This window comes from Aethina tumida, chromosome 2 (assembly GCF_024364675.1).
Source record: "Aethina tumida isolate Nest 87 chromosome 2, icAetTumi1.1, whole genome shotgun sequence".
Taxonomy (NCBI): Eukaryota; Metazoa; Arthropoda; class Insecta; order Coleoptera; family Nitidulidae; genus Aethina; species Aethina tumida.
Genome location: NC_065436.1, coordinates 4,262,238 through 4,285,543, shown reverse-complemented (window position 1 = coordinate 4,285,543; position 23,306 = coordinate 4,262,238). Strand labels below are relative to the sequence as shown.

The 23,306-nt window shown below is 29.6% G+C and overlaps 1 protein-coding gene across 2 annotated transcripts in view; it reads right to left on the bottom strand.

Annotated features, from left to right (window-relative positions):
* Positions 1-23,306, bottom strand: part of LOC109596242 (pleckstrin homology domain-containing family G member 1) — a 206,620-nt gene that overhangs the window by 100,200 nt on the left and 83,114 nt on the right. The window lies entirely within an intron of this gene.

Below are 23,306 nucleotides of genomic sequence, written 5' to 3'. Positions count from 1 at the left end.
AAAATTGACCTCACAGCATCCTTTCAGTGGTCAACGACCAGGCTAATCGGTGCTCAAAACTTTTCTAGTTCATTGGCAATTATGCAAGATGGCGCCAATACAACCGACGAGATTGCCTCTATTTTTAAATAAATCTGAGCGGCCGCACATGAATGAGTTATTTATAGCCATTTACAACCGAACTGAGAAATGATAATGGTGCACCTAAACCTTATAAATAACTAATAATACGGCTTGATGTGTTCATTATCTTACGATTTCTGGCTGTGTGATTGTATTTAAATCGTGTATTATAATGTTTGTGTCAACGCCGATACCATCTAGTTAGTACGTTCGATCCCTTGGTACTGTAAATTCATGAGACTCAAACAGTGGGCGGCACCAGGATTGGTAATTTTCGTTGGAACTTTCCAAAACATCTAATAATGCACCGCAAACAAGACTCTGATGTGTTATTTGGAGGCGCTACATGGAAATGATTTTTATATTGTGTCGAAAAAGTGATAAAATTTTATTGGAAAGATTATTTCGAAATGTTGCGCATGACTCACTTGCATAAAAGACAATTATGTTGAGTTATAACTGATGATTCCACATTATACATTGTTGTAAAGAATTTAAATGGCCATTGAATTAGTCAATCTTATCTAATTTGAATACTGACTCAACCCAACGTTATTGAGTGTGAGGCGAAGAGGAAACAAAATTTACGAGGAAGCGTCCGTCAAATCACACCGATGGATAAAATCGACTGATACCATTTAATTCCACTGAAACAGTTGGGATGATGCAGTTCATTGTGTCGGAGCAGTTTACCGGATGTAGGTTTCATTTTCAACGTTGCTCCCATAGGATGAACTGCTGTCACAGCATATCAGGGATCAGTTTAATTTGTCATGTGTGTCTGTAGGTTACAAAAGGGATTGACGAAAGTTCACGGTCACACATGATAATTATGCCATTATAAATGATGAGTAAAACATTCATCTGCTATTTAGGGGAAAACATGAAGAACTAGTGGTGTCGCAATCCACTTGCATAGCCTCAATAAATTAGAGCATATGGTGCTGTGCACTTTTTCCTTTGCACAATAAGGCAATATACAACAATTGCGACCAGCAACGAGAGCGTCTAAGCGATGTATTTATTGGTCTGTTAATTTATCTGATTATTATGCATTGTTGTGTCGTTGTTGGGCACTGATACAGTTAGGATTGAGGGGAGTGGCCCCTTTGCACCATAACAGTAGCATACCAAATCAACCAGATTTTGGATTTTCACATCAATGTCACTGATTACAGTCTGTAATGCGACAACATAGTTTTATTCATTTTGCCTGGATACTTGAGGCTAAGGATTTATGAGTTTATTTGCTGGAAAGATTAGAAAAGTGAATCAAAGTAAATTGGTATCAATAGAGAAAATGTTATGCTACTATAACGAAGTATACTTTCATGTGCAAAAATATTCCAAGTATTTAAATAAAATCACTTAATGTATTAAGGTGTGATTGTATTTAAACTGAGTCAGATTGTGATTTATTTGATTTTGTAACTTGAGAGCAATCACTAAATAATTTGCTGGAGAAAATATATAATAAAGACAGCAGGCACCTTCAAGACATTTTGGACAAAAAGTATTCTTCATCTAAGTCAACAACATTTTTCACATTTAAAACACCCTTCCAAGGAAAAGACATTCAGTATTAATATTTTAAACTGACATCTGAGAAACGAAAAATTTAGAAAAAAGTTGAGAAAAGGTTCAAGATTGTTGGTAGTATCTTTGGAAAGACACATTCAGATTGTGATTAATTAAATCTTGTAACTTGAGAGCAATAACAAAATAATTTGTTGGAGGAAATACAGAATAAAGCAATAATATTATCTTGTATAAAATTTTAAAGACTATAAATCTAAATTATCTTCTCACCTTCAATACATTTTGGACAAGAAGTATTCTTCATCTAAGCCACCAACATTTTCACATTTAAAAAATCCTTCTAAGAAAAAGACATTGAGTATTAAGGTTTTAAACGGACATCTGAGAAACGAAAAATTGAGAAATAATTGAGAAAAAGTTCAAAATTGTTGGTAGTATCTTTGGAAAGACACACTCAGATTGTGATTAATTATATCTTGTAACTTGAGAGCAACAACAAAATAATTTGCTGGGGAAAATACATAATTAAGCAATAATATTATTTTGTATAAAATTTTAAAGACTATAAATCTAAATTATCTTCTCACCTTCTAGGCATTTTGGACAAGGAGTATTCTTCATCTAAGCCAACAACATTTTTCACATTTAAAACACACTTCTAAGGAAAAAACATTCAGTACTAAGATTTTAAATTGGCATCTGAGAAGCGAAAAATTGAGAAAAAAGTTGAGAAAAGGTTCAAAATTGTTGGTATTATCTTTGGAAAGACACATTCAGATTGTGATTAATTAAATCTTGTAACTTGAGAGCAATAACAAAATAATTTGTTGGAGAAAATACATAATAAAGCAATAATATTATCTTGTATAAAATTTTAAAGACTATAAAATCTAAATTATCTTCTCACCTTCAAAATATTTTGGACAAGAAGTATTCTTCATCTAAACCAACAACATTTTCCTCATTTAAAATATCCTTGTAAGGAAAAAACATTCAGTATTAAGATTTAAAACTGACATCTGAGAAACGACAAACTGAGAAAAAAGTGAAAAATGGTTCAAAATTGTTGGTAGTATCTTTGGAAAGACACATTCAGATTGTGATTAATTAGATCATGTAACTTGAGAGCAATAACAAAATAATTTGCTGGGGAACATACATAATAAAGTAATAATATTATCTTGTATAAAATTTTAAAGACTATAAATGTAAATTATCTTCTCACCTTCCAGACATTTTGTACAAGAAGTATTCTTCATCTAAGCCAACAACATTTTTCACATTTAAAACACTCTCTTAAGGAAAAAACATTCAGTATTAAGATTTTAAACTGACATCTGAAAAACGAGAAAATGCCAAAAAACCTTGTATGTGTAGGTTGTTGATAGTATTTTTGGGAAATCCCATAACAAAATAATTCTTTTGTAGAAAATTACATAATAAAGCAATAATATTAGTGTAAAAAATCAGCATCAATAGAGAAAATATTATGCAATTATAATGAATTACACTTTCATGTACAAAAACATTCCAGGTAATCAAATAAAATCACTTAAGGTAGTACTAAGTCTTCTAATAATCACCATAAATTTCTTCAAGAGTTGTAGGAGAAATTTTTCATTATTTCCGATTTCCTTTATATCAAATTAAGGTTGCATAACTGGACGTATAACATGGTCAATGCAATATAGGAATTCTCAACATAATTGTGTGTTTAAAAATAAACCGACAATTACCAAGAATACCATACTGAGCAATTTCACCAAGGTATATGGGGATTTTATTGGCATTTTATTTGTTCATTGAAATACTGGTACAATATTCGATTTATCCATTATTTAATTGGTTTTAAACTTGCTGCCAAGTAACCAAGTGTTTTTAAAGGAGAAAGAATTTGTAATATTTAAGGGAGTACCAATTAAAAAATTCCTTGTAGGCTCAATGTTTTTTCCTAGTACAACAACAAAGTCTTCCTCTAGATAACAAATGTCCATACATATATAACATCAAAGGAACACTTTGGACTGGTACAAAGCGTACGTTCTGTCTTCACCATCGTTAAAAGACTTCAATTTGTCTTTGTAGCATCTCTATTCACTCTACACACAGCCAGAATGCGAAACAAACGAATAAACGAGCGTGTTTCACAGAAAACTGGATCGAAAACTGTTCACAGGAAGAGTTAAATGACAATGGCACAAGAGTAAATGAACTTCTTGCGTCGAGACATATTAATTCATTCATATTAACAATTTTGCTGGGTCCAAGTGTCTTTAATGGTCACCACACGTCCGAGACAAGATCGTAAATAGTTTTGTCTTGTTGGTATCATACAGATTTGATTGCCTTTTGAATTAGGACCCCATTGTGGCTCCTCTCACAGACAATCGCATTGTTCTCCGGGGGAGGATGGCACTCGCCGTGTTTACGACGGATCATAAATTACAATTAACCAGAATGACTTTAGAACTTGGACATGAGTCGAACAAAAAACAGTCAATATTTTTTAGTACCCAATCATTGGTACCATTAATGGGGATTATTTTATTATCGGGACTAGTGAAAGGCCAACACAAAATCGTTGACAAAGGTTCGGCGAAACGTGAAAAAAGCCCGACTGGGCTTGTTGTAGGTCAGTTTTTCAGTCGATCACGTACGGCACTAAAGTCCGCCATTGTGACGGCGACATCGTAAATATGAAATTGCAAAAGGCGACTCGTAAAAATTCCAATTCACCACCGGCGTTTTATTATTGTTATTCGGGCTTGAATTATTGCCCCAACTGCACGTCGGGCTTCTGCATTCGCATAATGACTTTTTAGGGTTGAGTTATGACAACATATTTCTTCAAATTACAATGTGTGAAGGGTTTTTTGCAATTTTACGGGGCATTTAAAATGTTGATTAGTTTTTAATTGGATGAAATTATGGGGTTAGATAAATATTACCTTAGTAACCAGTCAGGTAGTTTTTATATAAAAGTATACTGCACCTAGAGAATCATACAATAAACAAATCACCTCCAATAATGACGAAAACTAAGAAGCTGGGTTCACTCTGTTTATCAGATTTGGTAGATAATAGAAATATAAAATCTATTCCCTCTTTCATACAACCCAATAACAAGAAAAGAAAGCTTGATTCAGACAAGGACAGTGTAATTTCTCAGCCTGATGACTTTTGTAGACAGTTCACAGCACTAACCAAAGGAAGGAAGAGAGTTGTAGCCAGAAGAATTAACTTTGATGGAATCCAAAAGGTTGCAAATAAGATGGAGCCTAAAATTATTGTAACAGCAACTCAAGAGTACAAACCTTCATCAAGATCAATGCCACTTCTTGACTTTTTAAATGAAGACAATAATGACTGCTTAGTCAATACCCTCACCCTTACTGCGACTCCAGATGAAGTCAATGATTCAAGTCTTTGTTGTAAGAAGAGAAAATTTGATAATTTCAAAAATCAAAGCCTTAAAACGTGATCATGTCCATCATTGTATTTTCAAGATTCATTTAAAACATTAATTACTTTTTAATTGGATGGAATTATATTAATTTTATTGATTTCACTTAAGATTGTTACTTCAGTCATTAGAATTTATTTTATCTATCAAATGTATCTACAGGTATTAGATTATTATAAAAAACTTACTGAGCTAGACCAAAATTATGTATTAAACAATTCACCTTCAATAATGATGAAATCTAAGAAGCTGAAACTAATTTGTTTTTTGGACTTGGTGAATAATAGAACCATTGAACTCATGTCAAATTTGATGCCACACAATATAAGGAAAAGAAGACTTGATGCAGACAATGACAGTAAAATGTCTCAGCAAGAGAACTTTTATAGATAGACCAAAGCACTGACTAAAGGAAAGGAGAGAATTGTATCCAGAAGAATCAACTTTGAAGGACTTCTAAAGGTTCACGTAACATTGAGTCTAAAATCATTGTAACTACAACTCAAGGTAACAAATCTTCATCAAGATCAATGTCACTCCTTGACATGTCATATGAAGACATTAATGACTACTCAGTCAATAGCTTCAGCCTTAGTGCGACGCCAGATGAAGTCAAGGATTCAAGTCTTTGTTGTAAGAAGAGAAAATTTGATAATTTAAAAAATCAAAGCCTTAAAACGTGATCATGTCCATCATTGTATTATCAGGATTCATTTAAAATATTAATTACTTTTTAATTTGATGAAATTATATTAATTGTAATGATTTCAATACAGATTGTTACTTCAGTCGTTAGAATTCATTTTAACTATCAAATGTATCTACAGGTAACAGATTATTATAAAAAACTTACTGAGCTAGACCAAAATTATGTATTAAACAATTCACCTTCAATAATGATGAAATCTAAGAAGCTGAAACTAATTTGTTTATTGGACTTGGTGAATAATAGAACCATTGAACTCATGTCAAATTTGATGCCACACAATATAAGGAAAAGAAGACTTGATGCAGACAATGACAGTAAAATGTCTCAGCAAGAGAACTTTTATAGATAGACCAAAGCACTGACTAAAGGAAAGGAGAGAATTGTATCCAGAAGAATCAACTTTGAAGGACTTCTAAAGGTTCACGTAACATTGAGTCTAAAATCATTGTAACTACAACTCAAGGTAACAAATCTTCATCAAGATCAATGTCACTCCTTGACATGTCATATGAAGACATTAATGACTACTCAGTCAATAGCTTCAGCCTTAGTGCGACGCCAGATGAAGTCAAGGATTCAAGTCTTTGATGTAAGAAGAGAAAATTTGATAATTTAAAAAATCAAAGCCTTAAAACGTGATCATGTCCATCATTGTATTATCAGGATTCATTTAAAATATTAATTACTTTTTAATTGGATGAAATTATATTAATTGTATTGATTTCAATAAAGATTGTTACTTCAGTCATTAGAATTCATTTTAACTATCAAATGTATCTACAGGTAATAGATTATTATAAAAAACTTACTGAGCTAGACCAAAATTATGCATTAAACAATTCACCTTCAATAATGATGAAATCTAAGAAGCTGAAACTAATTTGTTTATTGGACTTGGTGAATAATAGAACCATTGAACTTATGTCAAATTTGATGCCACCCAATATGAGAAAAAGAAGACTTGATGCAGACAATGACAGTAAAATGTCTCAGCAAGAGAACTTTTGTAGATAGGTCAAAGCACTGACTAAAAGAAATAAGAGAATTGTATCCAGAAGAATCAACTTTGAAGGAGTTCTAAAGGTTCACATAACATTGAGTCTAAAATCATTGTAACTACAACTCAAGATAACAAAACTTCATCAAGATCAATGCCACTCCTTGACATGTCATATGAAGACAATAATGACTGCTCAGTTAAAAGCTTCAGCCTTACTGCGACGCCAGAAGAAGTCAAGGATTCAAGTCTTTGATGTAAGAAGAGAAAATTTGATAATTTAAAAAATCGTGATCATGTCCATCATTGTATTATCAGGATTCATTTAAAACATTAATTACTTTTTAATTTGATGAAATTATATTAACTGTACTGATTGTTACTTCAGTCGTTAGAATTCATTTTAACTATCAAATGTATCTACAGGTAATAGATTATTATAAAAAACTTGCTGAGCTAGACCAAAATTATGTATTAAACAATTCACTTTCAATAATGATGAAAACTAAGAAGCTGAAACTATTGAATTTGATGGATAATGTCAAATTTGATACCACCCAATACGAGGAAAAGAAGACTTAATGTAGACAATAACTGTAAAATGTTTCAGCAAGAGAACTTTTGTAGATAGATCAAAGTACTGACAAAAAGAAACAAGAGAATTGTATCCAGAGAGATTCAACCTTAAAAGACTCTTAAAGGTTCATATAATTTTTGAAGTTTAAAATCATTGTAACTACAACTGAAGATTACAAATCTTCATCAAGATAGAATCCACTTCTTGGCATTTCAAATGAAGGCAATAATGACAGCTCAGTCAATAGCTTCAGCCTTAGTCAATGATTCAAGTCGTTATGGCAAGATAAGGAAAATTGCCTCAAAACATGATCTATCACAGTAATATTTCTGTACTATCTAATAAGTTATAAAAATGTAGTTTTACTGATCACCGATAATAGTACCTGTCAGGCACCAACGTACAATATCCGTGGTACATCCCTGTCCCGCATAATCCGATAGAGGCATAGAAGGCGAGAAGAAAACACAAGTGGGTGGCGCCACACAATGGTCCGTGACACCTACAACACTACCGTAGTGCGACCAGTCACTAAACGGCAACGGAAAAAATGTGTGCGGCGGAAATGCCTAAGGGACTCCCACAAGGCACTAGATTTACCGGCGCGACTGGACGTGATGTTTTGGCGAGAACGGGGCACGTTTTTGTGTCAGCGGGTCTGATTTACGTCGAAGGTGACTGACGTTTCGAAGAATACAATGCTGATTATTTGGGAGTTTACATCACTGGAGGCGGATGCTTTGTTGGTGAGGTCTTCCACGAATTCTTACAGGTTTGAAGGTGGTTCACGAGATTCTAGACGTGCACCTCTACAAAATCATAGAGGAGTGATTCACAAGTTGAGAATCGAAGGTGAAGAACAGAAGAAATCCATTCCGGTCCTGACAATTCCTTTTAGATCTTAAGTGGATTATGCCACGTATGGTAGTTGAACTATGCACCTATTATCCACATAATATTTGTTTACTTTGGTATTCTATTCTAATTTAAACTGTTGACATAGTAAATTATGTAAAGACATACAAGTGGTTTGTATACACAATTACCACTATAAATCTTGGCCATGCCACACTTTTGACATAAGTGTGGATGTATTATTTCCCCCCAGGTTTTCATTTGAATTTTTAGAAGACCAAAAGTAGTTCTTGGTTATCTTGTGTCGCCCATAGGTACTATCTAATCTTCAACTTCAACAGGATTTAATGGTGAAGATAATTGAACGATGGGATTACGTTGATTGAATAACCTAACCACACAGTTTTATGTAATAACCATTGTCAGATAATAAAGTTACCGTTACTCATACTGATGGAGAGATTTGTTGGACGTAAAGAAACTATCAGTTATTGTTTATGCCTTTGCCTACAAATTGCTTCATTGACCAGCTTAACCAATCTGTTCCTGACCAACGAAGCTGCACCACATTAAAGACACATCAACATCTCATTACCTTGTCTTCTGAACGCCGCCATGCCCCACCAACTGGTCCAGCTCAACAGATGGCGGAAGCCCAAACCGACCGAAGACCAACACCAACAAGAAAAAATGATGCAGAGAGGAACGGAAGGCGGCGAATTCGAACCACGGGCGTCCGCGACCCGAGTGCACTGACTCGCCGAGGCCGGTCCGCGAAGAAGAAGAGGAGCGCCGTGGTCCAGGGAGAAGGAAACAATGTTACATTATGCCAAATATGGCGCGGAGCCGGCAGCCGAGATGCTGTTTTATGGTGCACGGCATTCTGTCTGTCGTCCTGTCGTGCCCGTGTCTCTCCTCTCTGCCCGGCACGTACCAGAATGCGTAAGTATGGGACTGGTTTTTTCTACACGGCGACTTATATATATATATATATAAATAACTCGACGCGAAGAGGAAATGACCAAAATCGTTGACGAAGGACGATTAATTATGTAACGCGTTAAAGACCGTGATAGATAACCTTGGTTTACGGTATATCGGCTTTGGATCTTGAAAAAACCTTTTCTGTAGACAAGTGGTTCTTTGGTTTTTGTGCGAAAACATCTGGTTGGAAGGAATCATGATGAACATTAAGTGCTGTTTTCTGATCTATATAATTACAGCTGCAACACGGCCAAACCAATTCGTCTCCAAAGATGTGTTAATGGTACTACAACTACACTGTTCCAAGAAATTTAATAAATAAAATTTTCTATTTAAGAAAATAGTACATTCCTTGTATTAACTTTGAAACATGACTTTTAAAAAGTGAGCAAATGCTTTTATAAGATATTTGGAGTTACCGAAAAATAGATGAAAGTTTTGGAGTAACCCATACATCCATTTCCTCAATGTTACAACGGTGCATGGTGACCATACTAGGAGACCAGGTCAGGGTAAAAATCGTGTTACAACTCCTGCTCTGGATAGTTTCGACTGCCAAATGAAATATGCCAAAAGATACCTTATTTACGTGTTCAATTATGGTGTGGGGGGCATTTCTTTATTTTAGAATCTTGTAAGAAAATATATGAATATTTTTCATTTTATAAAACAGTTGAATTTTATATATTTTTCACATTTCATAACAATTTTTAACTAATTTTTAACATTATTAAATCTTGTAAGCCTTGTAAGAATTTTACAAATATTGTAATGCTAAACTATTGACCAAAAACTAATGTAATTTAATTGAAATGCGTAAATGATAAATAATTTTTAGTATTATCATATTTTGTAAGCCTTGTAAGAATTTTACAAAAATTGTAATTTTAAACTATTGACAATAAAAATAATGTAGTTTAATTAAAATGCATGATTAAAGTAATTTGTTTTTTTTTAATCGTGTAAGAAATATAAAGTTTTTTTTTTTAAATATTCCTCATGTTATAAAATAGTTGAATTTTACACATTTTTCATATTTGGTAACAACATTGTAACTAATTTTGACACTATCATATCTTGTAAGCCTTGTAAGAATTTTACAAACATTGTAATTTTCAACTATTGACCATAAAAATAATGTACAATAGTTTAATTAAAATACATAACTGATGAAATAACATTGAAATTTCTCATAAAATAAGTAATTTTTGAGAATCTTGTAAGAAATTTAAAGTTGTCTTTTTTTAAGTATGTTTCATTTTATAAAACAGTTGAATTTTATACATATTTCACATTACGTAACAATATTTTAACATCAAATCTTGTAAGAATTGTAAGAATTTTGCAAATATTGTAATTTTAAACTATTTACTTTAAAAATAATGCACCTTGTAAGCTTTGTAAGAATTTTATAAAAATTATAATTTTAAATTATTGACCCTAAAAATAATGTAGTTAAATAGAAATGATGAAATAATATTAAATTGTTTAATTGGTATTTTATTTTAATCTTGTAAGAAATCTAAAATTGACATATTTTAATTATTTTTCTTGTTATAAAACAGTTAAATTTTACACAGTTTTCATATTTCGTAACAATATTTAATCAATTTTTATTATCTTTATCATATCTTGTAAGTCTTGTAAGAATTTTGTAAATATTATGATTTTAAACTATTGACCCTAAAAGTAATGTAGTTTAATTGATGAAGTAATATTAAATTGTTTTGAAAATAATCGATATTTTATTTAAATCTTGTAAGAAAGCTAAAGTTGACATTTTTGAAATATTTTTCATGTTATAAAACAGTTGAATTTTAAACATTTTTCGTATTTCCTAACAATGTTTAACTAATTTTTAACATTATCATACCTTGTAAGCCTTGTAAGAATTTTACAAAAAATTATAATTTTAAACTATTGACCATAGAAATAATGTAGTTTAAATGAAATGCATAACATATGAAATAATTTCAAAATTTTTAGGAAATAGTTGTAATTTTTTAGACTTTTGTAAGAAATATAAAATTGTCATTTTTTCAAATATTTTCATTTTAAAAAATAGTCGAATTTTATATATTTTTAATATTTCGTAACAATTTTCACTAATTTTTAACATTATCATGTTTTGTAAGCATTGTAAGAATTTTACAAAAATTATAATTTTAAACTATTGACTATAAAAATAATGTGGTTTAATTGAAATGCATAACTGATGAAATAATATTAAATTTTTTAGAAAATCATTTGTATTATTTTTAAATGTTGTAAGAAATCTAAAGTTGACATTTTTTAAATCCTTTTTATGTTATAAAACAGTTAAATTTTACACATTTTTCATATTTCTTAACAATATGTAACTAGTTTTTAACATTATTATATCTTGTAAGCCTTGTAAGAATTTTACAAAAATGGTAATTTTAAACTATTGAACATAAAAATAATGTATAATAGTTTAATTAAAATATATAACAGATGAAATAATATTAAAACTTTCAGAAAATAGTTTGTAATTTTTTAAACTCCTGTAAGAAATCTAAAGTTGTCTTTTTAAATACTTTTCATGTTATATAGCAGTTGAGATTTACACATTTTGTAACAATTTTTAACTAATTTTTAACATTATAATATCTTGTAAGCCTTGTAAGAATTTTACAAAAGTTGTAATTTTAAACTATTGACTATAAAAATAATGTGGTTTAATTGAAATGCATAATTGATGAAATAATATTAAATTTTTTAGAAAATCATTTGTATTATTTTTAAATGTTGTAAGAAATCTAAAGTTGACATTTTTTAAATCCTTTTTATGTTATAAAACAGTTGAATTTTACACATTTTTCATATTTCGTAACAATATGTAACTAGTTTTTAACATTATAATATCTTGTAAGCCTTGTAAGAATTTTACAAAAATGGTAATTTTTAACTATTGAACATAAAAATAATGTATAATAGTTTAATTAAAATATATAACAGATGAAATAATATTAAAACTTTCAGAAAATAGTTTGTAATTTTTTAGACTCCTGTAAGAAATCTAAAGTTGTCTTTTTTAAATACTTTTCATGTTATATAGCAGTTGAGATTTACACATTTTGTAACAATTTTTAACTAATTTTTAACATTATAATATCTTGTAAGCCTTGTAAGAATTTTACAAAAGTTGTAATTTTAAACTATTGACTATAAAAATAATGTGGTTTAATTGAAATGCATAATTGATGAAATAATATTAAATTTTTTAGAAAATCATTTGTATTATTTTTAAATGTTGTAAGAAATCTAAAGTTGACATTTTTTAAATCCTTTTTATGTTATAAAACAGTTGAATTTTACACATTTTTCATATTTCGTAACAATATGTAACTAGTTTTTAACATTATAATATCTTGTAAGCCTTGTAAGAATTTTACAAAAATGGTAATTTTTAACTATTGAACATAAAAATAATGTATAATAGTTTAATTAAAATATATAACAGATGAAATAATATTAAAACTTTCAGAAAATAGTTTGTAATTTTTTAAACTCCTGTAAGAAATCTAAAGTTGTCTTTTTTAAATACTTTTCATGTTATATAGCAGTTGAGATTTACACATTTTTCACATTTTGTAACAATTTTTAACTAATTTTTAACATTATAATATCTTGTAAGCCTTGTAAGAATTTTACAAAAATGGTAATTTTAAACTATTGACCATAAATTAATATTGTTTAGTTGAACTGCATAACTGATGAAATTATATTAAAATTTTTTAGAAAATAGTTTGTAATTTTTTAGAATCTTGTAAGAAATCTAAACTTGTCTTTTAAATAATTTTCATTTTATAAAATTTTATTAATTTTTATTGTTTTAGAAAAACAACATTTTTTTAAATTTTTTGTAACAAGTATAAAAAAATCTATTTTTAAATAAATATATAAAGAGTACCATAAAGTACCATAAAGTTTCTGCTTAATTAAAAACAAAGAAGTCTTAAGATATTTATCTTCATCGTCCTCTTTTCTTAGTTAGTTAGTCATATTCCAATTTATATGGCAGTTACCCCAACAAAAGTACCTTCAATAATGCTTTCAATGGTTCAATGGTAATAAGGAAGCAGCATTACGTAATTCAGTAAAGCTTCAAGTCAGTTTCTTCAGTAGCTCGACAAACCAACAACTTCCTTTCTTACCTGCCCCAGCACCATGTACGGTAAACGCTGCTATCTGGCGGTGGTACTCACCTGAAAAAACAACAGAAAAACAAAATGAGTAAAAACCCACCAACTTTTCGTTAATCACCCGTACACCGCGTCAATTGAAACAAGTGGTGCATTTGGGAACGGTTGAAATAAAATCGAACGACCGACATGACGGCCGAGGAACAGTTTAATGGCGCAACGTCTTCGCGATGCCACTCCATACGGTGGACCGAGACTGCCGCTTTTTATGCGGGATATAAATAAGCCGCCATTTGTGGCCGTCGTGGAGAGGAAACGGCCAAAATGGTGCCCAACACTGACCAATGATTCGTCATTGAGACGTTCCGGAGGACACACACGTTTAAGTGAACGTCAGCTGAAGCTGAGTGATTTATTTGGGGAGCGTTATTAATTGGCCACTGAAACGATGCCACGAATGATATGAATAACACGAGGGACATGTAAAATGTGAGGAATTGTGTTGAAGACGAAGAGACGACAACATCAACAGACTTGTTCTATTCTTAGCCTGGCGTTCCTCATTTTTATCCGGCGACTGAACGAGTCGACCGATACGTCTTAAATGGATCAAAACAGAAAATACAAGAGTCACGTTATCTGTGAAAATTGATGGAGCATTTAAATGTTTACTTTCAGTTAATTGTTAATTTATTCATTAATCCGTCGTGACTTTATGGCGAATCATAATATGGCTGCAATTAAGTTATAAAGTCAGCGAATTTCTCCAGACTAACATCATTACAGCGTCTATGTTGCGAGATCATAGTTTTTTGTTTTATCTTAATTGTTTTTCTATTATAAATAAATAAAAGTTTAAGTAGAAATTTATGTTCATCGTTAAGCAAACACGGATCAACGCATCACCATGAAACTGGAATTAGAATGTGTGCATAAAAATTGAGTTGTGGGAGAATTTCCCATAGAATTAATTAATAATCATTATTAAATATAAATATTATAGATTAAAAAAATTGTTCATTAAGAAATTTTAAACTAAAATATAAAATATATAGCTAATACTGATTTAAACAACATAATAATTATAATACATACCACCCTTAATTATTTAGAACCTTGTAAGAAATTTTGAGTTTTTATTTTTAATATTTTCACGTACTGTAAGCTTTGAAAAAATTGTAATTTTTAACTTTTGATCATAAAATTAATATAGATTTATTAAAATAAAATTGAATAACATTTTTTAACAATTTTCACATTCTGTAAGGCTTGTAAGATATTTGTAAATCATGTAATTTTTAACTGCTGATCATATAGTTTAAATAAAATACATAACTGAAGAAATAATATTAAAATTTTTAAAAAACAGTTTGTAATTTTTTAGTATCTTGTAAGAAATATAAAGTTGTCATTTTTAAATAATTTTCATTTTATAAAACAATTGAATTTTATAGATTTTTCACATTTCGAAGCAATTTTTAATTAATTTGTAACATTTTCATATCTTGTAAGCCTTGTAAGAATATTGTAATTTAAAACTATCCAGCATAAAAATAATATAATTTAATTAAATTAAATATCTGATGAAATAATATTAAAATTTTTAAGAAATTGTAGTTATTTAAAATCCTGTAAGAAATCTAAAGTTGTCATTTTTTTTTAAATATTTTTCATAATATAAAATTGTTGTATTTTACACATTTTTCATATTTTGTAACAATTTACAACTAATTTTTAACATTATCATATCTTGAAAGCCTTGTAAGAATTTTATAAATATTGTAATTTTAAACCATTGTCCATAAAAATAATGTATTTTAATTAAAATACATAACTGATGAAATATTATCAAAATTTTCAGGAAATAGTTTATATTTCTTTAAAATTTTGTAAGAAATCTAAAATTATCATTTTTAAAAATATTTTTCATTTTATAAAATAGTTCAATTTTACACATTTTTCACTTTTCGTAATAATTTTTAAGATACATTATATATTGTAAGCTTTGTAAGAATTTTACAAATATTATAATTTTTAACTAATGAGCATAAAAATAATATAGTTTAATTAAAATACATAACAATTGAAATAATATTAAAATTTTTAGGAAATTGTAATTTTTAGACCCTTGTAAGAAATTTAAAGTTGTCATATTTTTAAATATTTTTCATTTTATAAAACCGTCCAATTTTATATATTTCTCACATTTCATAACAAATGTTTACTAATTTTTAACATTATCATATTTTGTAAGCCTTGTAAGAATTTTACAAATATTGTAGTTTTAAACTATTGACCTTAAAAATAATGTAGATTAATTGAAATACATAATTGATGAAATAATATTAAAATTTTCAGGAAATAGTTTGTAATTTATTTAGAATCTTGTAAGAAATTTAAAATTGCATTATTTTATATAATGTTCATTTCATAAAACAGTTGAGTTTTACATATTTTTGACATTTCGTAACAAATTTTAACTAATTTTTAACATTATCATATCTTGTAAGCCTTGTAAGAATTTTAAAAATATTGCATTTTTAACTATTAATCATAAAAATAATAGTTTAATTCAAAATACATAACTGATGAAGTAATATAAAAATTTTAGGAAATAGTTTGTAATTTTTTAGGGTCTTATAAGAAATCCAAAGTTGTAATTTTTTAAATATTTTTCATTTTATAAAACAGTTAAATTGTACACATTTTATAACAATTTTTAAATAATTTTTAATATTATCATATCTTGATTATCTGTTCTTGTAAAAAATTTATAAATATAAAATTAAACTATTGACCCTAAAAATAATGTAGATTAATTGAAATACATAATTGATGAAATAATATTAAAATTTTCAGGAGATAGTTTGTAATTTATTTAGAATCTTGTAATAAATTTAAAATTGCATTATTTTATATAATGTTCATTTCATAAAACAGTTGAGTTTTACATAGTTTTCACATTTCGTAACAAATTTTAACTAATTTTTAACATTATCATATCTTGTAAGCCTTGTAAGAATTTTAAAAATATTGCAATTTTTAACTATTAATCATAAAAATAATAGTTTAATTCAAAATACATAACTGATGAAGTAATATAAAAATTTTAGGAAATAGTTTGTAATTTTTTAGGGTCTTGTAAGAAATCCAAAGTTGTAATTTTTTAAATATTTTTCATTTTATAAAACAGTTAAATTGTACACATTTTATAACAATTTTTAAATAATTTTTAATATTATCATATCTTGATTATCTGTTCTTGTAAAAAATTTATAAATATAAAATTAAACTATTGACCCTAAAAATAATGTAGATTAATTGAAATACATAATTGATGAAATAATATTAAAATTTTCAGGAGATAGTTTGTAATTTATTTAGAATCTTGTAATAAATTTAAAATTGCATTATTTTATATAATGTTCATTTCATAAAACAGTTGAGTTTTACATAGTTTTCACATTTCGTAACAAATTTTAACTAATTTTTAACATTATCATATCTTGTAAGCCTTGTAAGAATTTTAAAAATATTGCAATTTTTAACTATTAATCATAAAAATAATAGTTTAATTCAAAATACATAACTGATGAAGTAATATAAAAATTTTAGGAAATAGTTTGTAATTTTTTAGGGTCTTGTAAGAAATCCAAAGTTGCAATTTTTTAAATATTTTTCATTTTATAGAACAGTTAAATTGTACATATTTTATAACAATTTTTAACTAATTTTTAATATCATCATATATTGATTATCTGTTCTTGTAAGAAATTTATAAATATAAAATTAAACTATTGACCATAAAAATAATGTAGTTTAATTAAAAACACTAAATGATGAAATAATATTAAAACTTGTGAAAATAGTAATGAATTATTTTGAACCTTGTAAGAAATTTTGAATTTCCATTTTTTATATATTTTTTATCTTATAAAACAGTTGAATTTTACAGATATTTTCACATTTTCTTGTATTATTTTTAACATTTGCACATCTTGTGAAGCTTGTAAGATTTTTATTTTTAAGTCTGGAGCATAAAAATAATACAGGAAATAATTATATTACACTCTAATAATACATACATAAATTTTTAACATTTTTATATATAGTTTTGTAAGATTTTGGGAACATTTGTAATTTAATATTTTGTATCCTCTGAAAAATATTGAATTTTATTATATAATTTAAATAAAATGTATGATAGATAGAATATTATTAAAACTTCATTTTTAATTATTTCCATATTTTTCCACACACACACACACACATTTTTTTCATTTTCCACATTTTTTTAGATCTCATTGATTTTTAGCATTTCACACCTTCACCTTCATTGGTTTTCTTTATTTAATTGATAGTAAAGTCATAATAATTGATCAAATAATATCAAAACATTTAGTTATTTGTGTTTTGATTTTTACATCTTGTAAGAAGTCCTGATTTTTCATATTTTTCATGTTTTTACACATTTACAAATTTAATAAAAACTTGTTTTTTTCATTAAACTTGAAGTTTTTTTCCATATTTTGTTTATAAATTGAAATTTGAGACATTAAGTAGCTAAAATCACTTTGTAGGCGAAGTAATATGTCAAGTAACAACTTGTCAGTAAATTTTCTAAATGACCGATCGTGCTTTCAAACCCATTCACGATTTGCAATTGATCCAATCGTAATATCTCATACACAGATAACTGATTTTCCTGTTCGAACTGTTAGAAACCGGCCATTGTTTAAGTAGATGAATTTCATAGCGTTGTTCAATTAGCGCAAAATTGTTAGTAATTGATCCATTATGTTAAGGAAATGCATTGTTATCATTGATCTTTAACCACATGTTTGTGCCTGTTAATCCGGTTCGCAGTGAGATTGTAATCATAAAAATAATCGGCGGTTACATACAAATTATACAGTTACTTTTTACTATTCTGTTACGCTGACATTAATAATAACTTTATTGGCGGTGCATCTTCCATTAATTAATTTGATTTGATTTGATTCGTCTGTTTTTAAGTCCAAACTACAGATTGTTACAGATTGTACAATAAGGCCAACATATGTTTTAGTACTGATCTAGATCTATTATTGCATTAATAAATAATTTAGCTATCTGAGATTTCGAAAAGCAATATATCATTGGAAATGCCCCTCAGGCCGTTACAGTAGGAACAGTATAATGGATAAGTTATTAATAATGAAATTCAATACATTTGTAACAGTAAATTAACCATTAAATATATAATAAACCAATAATTGCCTTCAATTAAATAACTAAATATTGAATTTATTTTATTAGGCTCAGGATAATTAGTTGTAAAATCAGTGTTTTCTATAAATACACCTGGAAACACTTTCAACAATAAACTGAGCAAAAATTCCAGGTCACTTTTCGCATTGACCGTATTTTTCATCAAAACATTTGAAAAAGAAAACCAGGAAACGATTATTATTTCATATGACACTATTAAAAGAAAAACGATAACGTTACTTACAAAATGAACACGAAGGAAATTCTGTTCCAACACTGTAAACCACATTTTTTAGGCCAATTAAATCTGCGCAGCAGCTAATTGACGTGCCAGGAAATAGATTAGTTTTGATGCCAATGAAATTGTTCAATTAATATAACAATTAAGCAGCACATAAGTAAGAAAATCAACTGTCTCACTGAATACTCCCATAAAATTCAGAAAATTCAACCTGACTATTGTGTGGCATTAAAAATACTTTAAACAAATTATAAAGAAAGTTTAGTTATAACATGGTGGTTAGAAATAATCCTCAAAAAACCCACTTCATCCTAATCACCATAATATTCCAATGACCAATACCCACTTAAGCCACTGCGACTTAAGTAACATCAACACCACATCTCAACATTGCGCATTTACGAATTTTTGCGTCAGCTTACTTAACTCGACACTTTAATGCCATTTTTTATGGCCAATCGGGGTGACTCAAGTTCAAGTGCGACGAGCACACACTTGTTTCGAATAACTTTCCGCTGGGACAAAAAAATAAAAACGAGGCTGCGGCAGTCGACGACGTCGAAACGTGGTTAAAATAGAATTTCACTTTTGGCTTTTACACACACAATCTCCGAATCAGTTGGGGTGTGTTAAACCGACAAATTTGTGTTACGTTGCACGCGTTGATCGTGACGAGCAGGAAATATTTACGGACGGTTAGAGACCGTTTGTTAAGTTCAAGAAGTACTTTATCAAAATAAAAAAATAAATGGTTTTCTTATCAATTCTAGCTAGTCAGTGACTTCTAGTTTTAAATAATTTCTAAATAATTATTTGTAATAATTTAATAATCAATCATAATTACATCACATCACATCACGCACATGATGTGATTGATGTGATGTGATGTGATTGGCACGATGTGATGTGATTGGCATGATGTGATGTGATTGGCATGATGTGATGTAATTGGCATGATGGGATTGGCATGATGTGATGGGATTGGCATAATGTAATGTGATTGGCATGATGTGATGTGATTGGCATGATGGGATTGGCATGATGTGATGAGACTGGCATGATGGGATGTGATTGGCATGATGGGATGTGATTGGCATGATGGGATGTAATTGGCATGATGTGATTGGCATGATGGGATGTAATTGGCGTGACGTGATATGATTGGCATGATGTGATGTGATTGGCATGATGTGATGTGATTGGCATGATGGGATGTGATTGGCATGATGTGATTGGCATGATGTGATGTGATTGGCATGATGGGATTGGCATGATGGGATGTGATTGGCATGATGGGATGTGATTGGCATGATGGGATGTAATTGGCATGATGTGATTGGCATGATGGAATGTAATTGGCGTGACGTGATATGATTGGCATGATGTGATGTGATTGGCATGATGTGATTGGCATGATGTGATGTGATTGGCATGATGGGATGTGATTGGCATGATGTGATTGGCATGACATGATGTGATTGGCATGACATGATGTGATTGGCATGACATGATGTGATTGGCATGATGTGATTGGCATGATGTGATGTGGTTGGCATGATGGGATTGGCATGATGTGATGTGATTGGCATGATGTGATGTGATTGGCATGATGTGATGTGATTGGCATGATGTGATGTGATTGGCATGATGTGATGTGATTGGCAAGACATGATGTGATGTGATTGGCATGATGTGATGTGATTGGCATGATGTGATGTGATTGGCATGATGGGATGTGATTGGCATGATGGGATGTAATTAGCATGACGTGATGTGATTGGCATGATGTGATGTGATTGGCATGATGGGATGTGATTGGCATGATGGGATGTGATTGGCATGATGTGATTGGCATGATGTGATGGGATTGGCATGATGGGATTGGCATGATAGGATTGGCATGATGGGATTGGCATGATGGGATTGGCATGACGTGATGTGATTGGCATGATGGGATGTGATTGGCATGATGTGATGTGATTGGCATGATGTGATTGGCATGACATGATGTGATTGGAATGATGGGATTGGCATGATGTGATGTGATTGGCATGACGTGATGTGATTGGCATGATGTGATGTGATTGGCATGATGTGATTGGCATAATGAGATGTGATTGGCATGACGTGATGTGATGTGATTGGTATGATGTGATTGATGTGATGTGATGTGATTGGTGTGATGTGACTGACGTGATGTTATTGATGTGATGTGTTAATCAATCAGTAATAAGAATCATAATCATAATCAATCAGTAATAAGAATCACAATAATAAGAAATGAGAATCAGAATGAGAATCAATCAGAATGAGAATGAGAATCAATCAGAATGAGAATGAGAATCAAAATAAGAATCAGAATGAGAATCAGGATAAAAGATAGAATAAGAGTACTATATCAAAATGAAAGAAAAATGGGAACTTTTAAACAAAACCGAAGTACTCGTCCATGTTTATTGTCTGCATAGTGTGGAACATAAGGAAAGCAACGTTGGCCGGTTTGAAATTTATTTCTACTCACAATATGACAGCCTCAATGACGTCCCCGTATCAAAGGTGGGCCATTATTATTCAAACTAAATCAGCGTGCACTTTTTTCGTCTGCTGCAAAAGGCTAAGAAAACAAATGCGTTTGACAGTAAGAGAGCTTTTATGGCCCGTATATCATGTTCATTATACATATTTATGATTACAAAGGGGGAATACATATTGATGACTTCATCAATCTTACGTTGATATTAAAGATTTATGTTCTTTTCAGGCGTTATTATACTTTGTGGCGCGTACGGATTTGACACGACGTGATTATGTTGGTGCAATCTAATTATTTCATCACACTTATCTTACTCGTTTTGCGATTCTTATCTTGAATGGAACGGGGTTTTTTATAAAACATTCTTTTTATAGAAATCTATTCAGAAGGTATCCATTTAAGAGTGTTGAAATGTTCCGTGAAAGAGTTTTAATGAAGGCTTACAAGTTTAGTAGTCTTAAAATCCGTTTGATGTTAACACTGAATAAAGCTGAAAGCAAATAAATTTCATTTACATATCGACAATCTTTAGAATTAAGAAGACTTTTTTTATTAAAATCTAAATTTAAATTTGAGAACACATTTAGACAAGAATTAGAATCAGAATTAGAATCAGAATCAGAATCAGAATTAGAATCACTTAGAGAAGAATCAGAATCAGAATCAGAATTAGAATCAGAATCAGAATCAGAATCAGAATCAGAATCAGAATCAGAATCAGAATCAGAATCAGAATCAGAATCAGAATCAGAATCAGAATCAGAATCAGAATTAGAATCAGAATTAGAATCAGAATTAGAATTAGAATTAGAATCAGAATCGGAATCTAAATCGGAATCGGAATTAGAATCAGAATTAGAATCAGAATCAGAATCAGAATCAGAATCAGAATCAGAATCAGAATCAGAATCAGAATCAGAATCAGAATCAGAATCAGAATCAGAATCAGAATCAGAATCAGAATTAGAATCAGAATTAGAATCAGAATCAGAATCAGAATTAGAATCACTTAGAGAAGAATCAGAATCAGAATCAGAATTAGAATCAGAATCAGAATCAGAATCAGAATCAGAATCAGAATCAGAATCAGAATCAGAATCAGAATCAGAATCAGAATCAGAATCAGAATCAGAATCAGAATCAGAATCAGAATCAGAATCAGAATTAGAATCAGAATTAGAATCAGAATTAGAATTAGAATTAGAATCAGAATCGGAATCTAAATCGGAATCGGAATTAGAATCAGAATTAGAATCAGAATTAGAATCAGAATCAGAATCAGAATCAGAATCAGAATCAGAATCAGAATCAGAATCAGAATCAGAATCAGAATCAGAATCAGAATCAGAATCAGAATCAGAATCAGAATCAGAATCAGAATCAGAATCAGAATTAGAATCAGAATTAGAATCAGAATTAGAATCAGAATCAGAATCAGAATCAGAATCAGAATCAGAATCAGAATCAGAATCAGAATTAGAATCAGAATTAGAATCAGAATTAGAATCAGAATTAGAATCAGAATTAGAATTAGAATCAGAATCGGAATCTAAATCGGAATCGGAATTAGAATCAGAATCAGAATCAGAATAAGAATCAGAATCAGAATCAGAATCAGAATCAGAATCAGAATCAGAATCAGAATCAGAATCAGAATCAGAATCAGAATCAGAATCAGAATCAGAATCAGAATCAGAATCAGAATCAGAATCAGAATTAGAATCAGAATCAGAATCAGAATCAGAATTAGAATCAGAATTAGAATCAGAATTAGAATCAGAATTAGAATCAGAATTAGAATCAGAATTAGAATCAGAATTAGAATCAGAATTAGAATCAGAATTAGAATCAGAATTAGAATCAGAATTA